Below are 10,145 nucleotides of genomic sequence, written 5' to 3' on the forward strand. Positions count from 1 at the left end.
TCAGGACTACAGCCAGATCCCGCAAAGATAGAGCCATTAAAAAGTACCTACTGCCCAAGACAACAAAGCAATTGAAATCATATCTGGGGCTCATTGGATAATACAGGTGTTTTATAAGGAATTTTAGCAGAATGGCCAAACCGCTACATGATTTATTGAAGAAATGAATTCCGTATGAGTGGGGATCGAGCCAAGAAGAGGCATTCCAGCAGTTGAAGGAAAAACTGATTAGTCCACCGATATTGCAATACCTGGATTTTGAAAAAGAATTTATAGTAACCAAGAACACCAGCAATCATGTGGTCAGAGCTTATCTAAGCCAGGGACAAATGGGAAAGGATTTACCCATAGCATTCATATTGTGAACATTAAATAATGTGGAACAAAATTATAGTACAGTGGAACGAGAATTACTCGCCGTTGTATGGGCTGTGAAATATTTTAGGCCATATGTATTTGGTGGTACGATTAAAATCGTGACCGACCACAAGACACTTGTGTGATCAGGAAGTATATCAGATCCATCATCGAGATTGATGAAGTTCCGGTAGAAGCTAGAAGAATACAATTACCAAATACTGTACAAAGAAGTTCAAAAATGGTTCAAATGGCTCTGAGCACTGTGGGACTTAACTTCTGAGGTCATCAATCACCTAGAACTTAGAACTACTTAAACCTAACTAACCTAAGGGCATCACACACATCCATGCCCCAGGCAGGATTCGAACCTGCAACCGTAGCGGTCGCGCGGTTCCAGACTGTAGCGCCTAGAACCGCTCGGCCACTTCGGCCGGCCGGTACAAAGAGGGAAACAAAATAAAGCAGTGGACACATTATCACGGATTAGGAGTATGTGAGAAGGAAAAACAGAGGCAGTGCAGAAGACGGAAGACGAAGCACTGGAAGAAACAGAAATTGAGACCAGGGAGGCGCAAGAGGAACAAAAAGGCATAGAAGAGGCAGAGCAAGAAGCGGTGCCACCGATGGACTCAGAGATTGCATTGAGTCAGGAAGAGAAAATGGACTCAGAGATTGCGTTGAGTCAGGAAGAAATGGCTCTGAGCACTATGGGACTTAACATCTGTGGTCATCAGTCCCTTAGAACTTAAACCTAACTAACCTAAGGACATCACACACATCCGTGCCCAAGGCAGGATTCGAATCTGCGACCGTAGCAGTCGCGCGGTTCCGGACTGAGCGTCTAGAACCGCTAGACCACCGCGGTGAGTCAGGAAGAGAAAATGGATATTTTAAAGCAGATACACGAGTCACCGATAGGAGCACATGAAGAAATGGGTAGGACATATGAGCGATTAAAAAGTACCGCAGTTGGCCTGGAATGGCAAATATCGAAAAATTAATACGTTCTTTCGAGAGTTGCCAGAAGAGTAAGATAACACAGACGCAGACAAAACAGCCATTGGAGATAACGCCAACGCCAGAGTTTATTTTTGAGAATTGTGCCGTTGACGTAGTAGGTCCTGTGACGCTATCGAATGCAGGAAACAGATACATCGTGATGTTCCAAGATTCACTGATTAAATTTGTTATAGTAGAACCAATAGAACGGCACGACGCGGATACAGTTGCAAGAAAACTAGTAGAAAGTGTAATTTTGAAATTTGGAATACCAATATCACTGCTAGACGGTATGGGAAGTAATTTTTTAAGAGAGACTATGTAGCAGGTTTACAAATTATTAAAGATTGAGAAAATACAGACAACCAGCTTCCATGCACAAATGAATGGAGCCCTGGAGCCCACACATCGTACGCTAACGGAAATGTTAAGAAATTTCGTAGCAAAGGATCAGGCCGATTGGAATAATTAGATACCATTTGCAACTTTCGTATTCAACACGACGCCGCACAGTACAACAGGTTATATGCCTTTTGAATTTTTTTTGCGAGAAAGTGCAGTATTCTAGGAATATTACAGAAGCAGCCAGAGAATATAATATAAAATTACAATGATTATGCGACAGAAATAAGGCAAAAGAGGCAGATATTACATCAAGAGGCCTGGGCTAACACGCAGAAACGTAAAGAACAAAGTAAAGAACAATATGATAAGACATAGAATCCGAAAGTGTTTAGAAGGTATGAGAGAGTACTTTTATTTGACGAAAGTGTAAGAAAAGGGCTTTCGAGGAAACTAGATAGTGAGTGGAGACGACCATTCACTGTTATAGATGTAAAGGTGCCAAATACAGGATAAAAGGACAGAAGTGTGTAAAGGTGCATGCAAATAGACTAAAAGAGTTCTTTTAGTTACAGATGATGGCAGCAAAGATTGGAGAGTAATAATAATCGGAAACTTCACAATGGCCATTGTAACAGAAAACAAGGAGGCGCAGGTGCAGAGATTCTAGTCAGCACCTGGTATACAGGGTGTTACAAAAAGGTGCGGCCAAACTTTCAGAAAACATTCCTCACACACAAATAAAGAAAAGATGTTATGTGGACATGTGTCCGGAAATGCTTAATTTCCATGTTAGAGCTCATTTTAGTTTCGTTCTTCCATCTAAGCTCAATGGAGCACGTTATCATGATTTCATACAGGATACTCTACCTGTGCTGCTAGAACATGTGCCTTTACAATTTCGACACAGCATGTGGTTCATGCACGATGGAGCTCCTGAACATTTCAGTCGAAGTGTTCGTATGCTTCTCAACAACAGATTCGGTGACCGATGGATTGGTAGAGGCGGACCAATTCCATGGCCTCCACGCTCTCCTGACCTCAGCCCTCTTGACTTTCATTTATGGGGACATTTGAAAGCTCTTGTCTACACAACCCCGGCACCAAATGTAGAGACTCTTCGTGCTCGTATTGTGGACGGCTGTGATACAATACGCCATTCTCCAGGGCTGCATCAGTGCATCAGGGATTCCATGCGACGGAGGGTGGATGCATGTATCCTCGCTAACGGAGGACATTTTGAACATTTCATGTAACAAAGTGTTTAGAGTCACGCTGGTAAATTCTGTTGCTGTGTGTTTCCATTCCATGATTAATGTGATTTGAAGGGAAGTAATAAAATGAACTCTAACATGGAAAGTAAGCGTTTCCAGACACATGTCCACATAACATATTTTCTTTCTTTGTGTGTGAGGAATGTTTCCTGAAAGTTTGGCCGTACTTTTTTGTAACACCCTATATATAATAATAATCAAGGAACTGTACACCTATACAGCACAACGTGGCGAATAGTAAGTTATTTTAAATCGCAGGCATGGCACGATAAGTCTGAAAGCACAAATCAGGCATCCACAAGGCAATGGCAAATTGCATAAGGAAAATACAGAAGGCGAAACTAAGTACCATAGAATGTGAGAATGCGAACCAAACCATCAGCTGGCATAGTGGTAAAAAAATGGAAGTGAGGGAATTAATAAATCAGTTAGCCTGACATGAGGAAGGACTTGCGAAACGAGGCATTTTGAATTTTTTCGGGAAAGCAAGTACACTGTTATTCAGTACATTAGATGAGGGAGACCTGTAATTTTTTAAGCAAAGATAGATGTTCTGGAAGAACAGCAGCGAGAATTGTTAAGGCTATCAAAGGAACAAATAGCGATTGTAAGGACATCATTAGTGATGTTCGATCAGACAATAAATGCGGTAACTAAAAATGAGGAAATTATAGGAAACGGAATACATAAGTTGAGCAAAAATATAGAGCCCTTCGAAAATAGTACGAATTGGAAAATACCGCTAACATTGATTTTAGTAGCAATCACGGAACAGTTAGTTCAGCTAACGACGATGTTTAATGAGTTAGAAACAGAATATTATCTCTTCATATTGGCAGTTGCAAATGCAATGAAAAAATTATTAGAGCCACACTTAATAAATCCTATTCAAGTGGTAAAGTATTTGGGGCTAATTAAGAATGAATTGAGAGATAAAAGATTTCCGATCGAACTCACTGAAGACCATGGGTATCAGCAATTATATGTAATAGACTTAGATGTATTTTTAGCCAACAGTACATTAAGTAATGTATTAAATGTACCATCAGTGGATAGCAATGAGTACTCTTTATATAAATATGGTCTTTACTTGCAGTCTATGATAGTATTAAGAGGTTATTTACATATGTTACCCCAGAGAAAGAGTTTCTTATAACTGATGATGGAAAGAGGCAATACGCACAAATGGCAGGAGACCAACTTGTGTGTGAAACGATAACCATGAAGCACCAAAAATGTAAACATAATTTTGTATTAATTTCGACATATGACCATGAGTGTGAAGTCAGAATGCTTCAGTCAGTTAGGACAATACCGAAAGATTGGAAACTGAATTATGTTATATTGAACGAAAGTATCTGGACGCAGATATGGAGAAATGAATGATTATTCGTAGTCCCAAAAGAGGAATGGTTGACTATACTATGTAATGACTTGCCACCCTCCGATCTCATAATAAGAGGAACAGGAAAATTAAGTTTTAAGAGCGAATTCAGAGGATATGGTGCTCAGGCAATGTTACAATCAGAGGGGATAGTTCTTACCAATAGTTGTGTAAAAGATATAGTCCCATCCGTAAGTATAGATATTGATTGTTGTACACTGGAAGATGAGAAACAAAAGCGGTCAGAAATACCAGTGATGTCACCACTGGAGCATATAGTACATCATTTAAATGAATTAAAAGCAGCAGGACATAAGATAGACGACCTGCAGAACAAAATAGAATATCAACAGTGGGCCACCTTCCGAAGATGGTGAAGGGTACATATTCCATGTGGGGATAAATTTGATCTGTAACAATAGTTTTAATTATTTCTATCTGTTGTTTGTGTATATATCGCAAATGTTGTCGAAAATGTGGATGACACATGTGTGAAATAAGTGGAAGATGTGTGAAAATTTGTGTAACAAACAATGTTATAAACAGGAGCCCAAAAAGAGAAATAGTAGGGAATAAGCACACACAGGTCTCTGAACCTGTGTATGAAGCAGAAGACGAACTACACACCTTAAGTTACTCAATCACTCCAGTTAACAGAGCATGGAGAAAGAGAGAGAGAAATCAATCACCAAACATGTCGAAAGCATCAAGAGCAACCCCCCCCCCCCCCCCATTGTGGAATCGCAAAGAACATGCACAGGTAAAAGATAGATAAACTTGTAAATTGTAGAAATAAAGTGTATTGTGTAGGTATTATGTAAGGAAGTGTCCACTGAAAAAGTATTAAGGAAAATGTGTAAAAATAAAAATTAAATTGATATGTATTTAAAAAGAAATGGTAACAGCTGAATTATGTATAAAGGAAAGTGATGACTGCAAAAGAGAATTCAATTTTAAATGTTGTAAAATTATGCGTGAGTGAATTCTTATGTGTCTAATCAGTGTTAATGGATGCCATGTATTTTGATGAATAGATATTATTAGAATGTATAAAGCTAATAAACAAAAGAGAAATGTTCTGCTGGCAGTGAAACAGAGGTTTCAGAAATTTTACAACTTCTGAGGTCAGAGTTTATAAAATTTCCCCTGGAGGAGGGAGGTGTTGCGAATCTCAATCAGTGACGATTATAAATTAAATGTATTATGATTTATTCAGCTGGAAAAGCATCTAGGGTCTGACCTGCGCCAATGAAGTGGCGCCAGGAGACAAATAACGTTACGTGACTAAATGACCACTGCGGCCAGACGCAAAACAGGGATCCAAGTAGCTTTCACACATCACATGATGATGGAAATACACCAAAAAAGTGGTCAGCCTCTCGGCAGAAGATGTAGTATGTTCTAGAAGCTTTCTGTGAAGCACGAAAGCAGTATAAATAGGGGGTCAGGAGGACCCTGTAGTCAGTCGAGATCTGCTGAGTATAACGATGCAAGCTCAGTGTCATTCTATGGCAGACTTGGGAACTTAGTACGATTCGCAGCCTCAGCTCTGTAGCATTCAGGGAGATGGATTCCAGATAAAGGGATTCAACTGATAAAATTATTGCAAGGCAGTGCCAGTAGGGCTTTTCAGTTGTCAAGCTATAGGAATCTTATGAATTCTGCCCTGAATAAGTAACCATTCCTCACCGAGTTATGTATCCTTCTCCTTAGCAATAGCTTACTCCTTCTAGAGGTCGGAGTTGCAGAAGCTGCCCGCACCTCCTTCCACTCTTCGAGAAGATCGAATGACGTAAGACCCCTAAGTATAACACATGTCGATCTAACTACCTCTCGGGACATGACAAATCTTAGTAGCTGTCTAAGATTGTTTGGAGATGATGCTGTCATTTCCCAGCTTGTAAAGTCATCAGATTACCAAAGGGAATTGCAAAATGCTTTAGATAAGATATCTGTATGGTGCGAAAAGTGGCAATTGACCGTGAATAAAGAAAAGTGTGAAGTTATTCAGATGGGTACTAAAAGAAATCCACTAAATTTAGATTATGCGATAAGTCACACAAATCTGAATGCTGTACTTTCAACCAAATACTAAGGGATTACAATTAGAAATAACTTAACTGAAACGATCACATAGGTAATATTGTGGGTAGAGCAAACCAAAGACTGTGATTCATTGGCAAAACACTTAGGATGGGCAACAGTTCTACTAAAGAGACTGCTTACACCACGCTTATACGCCCAATTCTGGAGTATTGCTGTGCGGTGTGGGATCCGCATCAGGTGGGACTGACAGATGACATCAAGAAAGTACAAAGAAGGGAGGCTCTTTTTGTATTATCGCGAAATAGGGGAGGTAGTGCCACAGACGTGATACGTGAACTGGAGTGGCGATCATTAGGACAAAGGCGTTTATCATTGCGACGGGATCTTCTCATGAAATTTCAATAACCAGTTTTCTCCTCTGATTCCGAAAACATTCTGTTGGCACCCACCTACATAGGGAGAAATAATCATCACGATAAAATAAGAGAAATCAGGGCTCACACAGAAAAATTTAAGTGCTCATTGTTCCCGTGAGCCATTTGAGAGTGGAATGGTAAAGAGACAACTTGCAGGTCATTCATTGAACCGTCTACCAGGCACTTTATTGTGAGTAGCAGAGTAATCACGTAGATGTTGATGTAGAGATCATTGCTAGGTTCTTTATTGTGACACTGTATTCAGATATTTTGAATTATGGTGGACGTAACTTCACTTTCGCCATTCAGTACTGTGACAAGCAATGTGATATCATGTTGATGTTCCATCTAGTTTGTTGATGTTACCATTGAACTACTGCATTGCCAGCAACTATTTACCATTCTATTGATGTAAAGCATTAATCAGTCTAAGCTATCAATTCCTGAAAGACAAATTAAGCTTCTACCAAGGTATAGTCTCACAAGGGGATGTTATTGACTCCTCTGTGCTCTTCCGTTTTCTTTTATTTATAGGACTGAAGCTCAGTCATCAGACATTAGTTTCCTAAAACAGTATGACTCAAACTTGAAATAATCGCTTCTGAAGAATAGAAGATTTCTAAATGCTGTCAAGTGCAAAACATTTGAATTTTATTAAAGTAGCCATTGCTAACTGTGAGTGTAGGGTGGAAGTTTGTTAACTGCAAAGTTTCTGATTCAAATGTCGATAGCAGCAACACTTTCTTTCTTGTTTATTTAAATTCTGTGTTTATCGAGAAGTAGAAATGTTAAGTAAGGAATACTGATTTACGATTTCTGTAAGAATAATATTTTTCATTTTTGTTACTAAATACATGAAAATCAATCTTCACAATAAGTAAGAATCTGGTGTACAAATGCAAATCGTCAAGTAGGAAATAAAAGACTTCCCTGTTTCAGCAGATTGAGTAGTATTGTTGCTATATAATAATATTTTAAACAATAAGGAATTTTGCATGTCTCTCAGCTTTTAATTTACTTGATATTTTACATGTTCTAGCAAGCTACTTTACAGTTACCAGACGTTTACACTATGCATTAAATTACCACTTATTTTGTTAATTTATTCTAACATTTTATACTTTACTGCTCTTGGAAAACTTCTACTATTCAAAAGTATTTATTTCGAGTTTGTTTTAGAATTGTGTCATACTCCTTTTAGAAACTGTTGTCCAATCTTACAAGTATAGAGAAAATTGTAGAGGGCAGGGTAGTCTGTAAGGCCCCCTTGTTAGCTAAATAGCAGCAGCTTCACATACCATAGTAAACACTCATTATAAAATATAAATCTGACGAATAGTGCACTGAGTGAGGTGGATCAGTTGTTAGCACACTGGACTCAGATCTGGGAGGACAATAGTTAAAACTGGCCTCTGACCATCCTGATCTAAGTTTTCCATGATTTCCCTAAATCACCACAGACAAGTGCCAGGATGGTTCTTGCGAAAGAGCACAGCTGGCTTTCTTCCCCATCCTTTCCTAATCACATGGGACTGAGGACCTCATTGTTTGGTCTCATCTCCTAAATCAGTCAACCAACCATTTAATAATGCAGCCCTCTAGCAATCTTTTTGAATGCACAGGAGAAAGCACTTGAAAGGAGATACAAGTGACATACAGTCAAGCAATTTTTCCTTCCAAAGCTGCTCTCCACCATCATCTGCAACAAACAATGGTACCTACTAGATGGGGATTTCTCCTCCATACCCAGTTCCTAACAGACTAAACACAAGCAGCATAACATTTATTCTTTTAGGTTTCCAGTGCCCATAGATACAAACAGCTATGACACAGGTAGCAGTCTCTGATGCAAAAGGTCTGGTGGTGGCGAAAGCACATGGAAAACCATGTGGCAATTGTTAGCTGTGCCATTTACATCATGGTGGCATCAGAAGGCAATGTGGAGCTGGCTGCAGTGCCATCATGTGCAGTGGCAACTGAACATTAACAAACTCTTAACCTGAAGATGTATTTACAGTGGTGGAAATGCGAGCAGAACAAGAGAACAAGTATTTGCAGACAATTAAACAGTGTTTACTACCATATGTTTATGCATGTTCTAACCACTGTTTATTATATTGATAATAGTGAACTCAAGAAAAAACGCCTTTATATCAATCGAAATGCAAAAACGATTATTTTTACAAAAATTAAGGTAATTTCATAGCAGTGGTGATAGAAAGTAAAATAGTATTACTACTGTCTTCTTGGCAATAATATCGAGGGCTTCAGATGTTTGATATAATTTTTCAGTAATCAGATCCATATAAAGACTAAAACACCATTTATATGTTGCACTTGTCAATTTACAACAATGATTTTCTTTCATGACATTGATAGATAAGTTTTTAGGGTCACAGATAAAATTTTGCTTATCTCTTATTTCAGTAGTTGAACAATTACACATGACTGACTCATTCCAGACAACTAACTGGGTATGTAAGGGTTGGTCTCATGTTGCTTGTACCAAAGTGGAGGATATGTATGTGTATCAGAATTGCGAATCTGATGTGCATTAATCTTCTATTTAACTGACTCATGAACATTTAATCATAATGCCTGGATCTATTCAGTATTATTAAGACTTGCTTCAGTTAATTTGAAAGTTGCAAAGTTTTATATTTTCCGCCATTTATTGGTGTTTTCTTATTGTTTTGTAATGGCAATTTACTTTAAGCTACTCTATAAATAATTTATTTGACAAAATGAAGTTTTACATATTATGTTACTTTTGTAGCTTACTAGTGTCACTAATGTCCCCAGTAACAGGGACAAAAGTAACACATACATTGATGCTTTAAAATTAATTTCACAAAGCAAAATGTGTGTAATTTGGGGAAACTAATGCAGTCGTGTTAGGAAAGCCCTGCAGAACATGTACAGTAGTTCCTCTTGTTTCATACATTTACAGGGACCTAATAAAAATTGCCATATTCAAAATATAAGTTTTGTCCCCTGTCTCCCCTATACAAATTCATAAAATTGTGTCACATACGGACAGTTCAGTAAAAGATGTAAGGATGATCATCAACCAAATACTGCAAATAGCAAAGAACACATTAAATAATTTACTATTATAATTCATTTTAGATTACTACAGATGTGTTAAAAGTTGAAGAGGCATTTCAGACTGCCAGAAAGAGAAACATTTTACAGAAAAGTAAGCTATATACAGCTGCTTGATGAGTTGCTCTATGGTAAGAAAAAAGAGCGAAAATTAGGTAATAAACTGTCTTGACTAGAAATTAGGTGAATACCTTAATTGGTTCCACAGTATTCTCAGAT

Source organism: Schistocerca serialis, chromosome 11, assembly GCF_023864345.2.
Source record: "Schistocerca serialis cubense isolate TAMUIC-IGC-003099 chromosome 11, iqSchSeri2.2, whole genome shotgun sequence".
NCBI lineage: Eukaryota > Metazoa > Arthropoda > Insecta > Orthoptera > Acrididae > Schistocerca > Schistocerca serialis.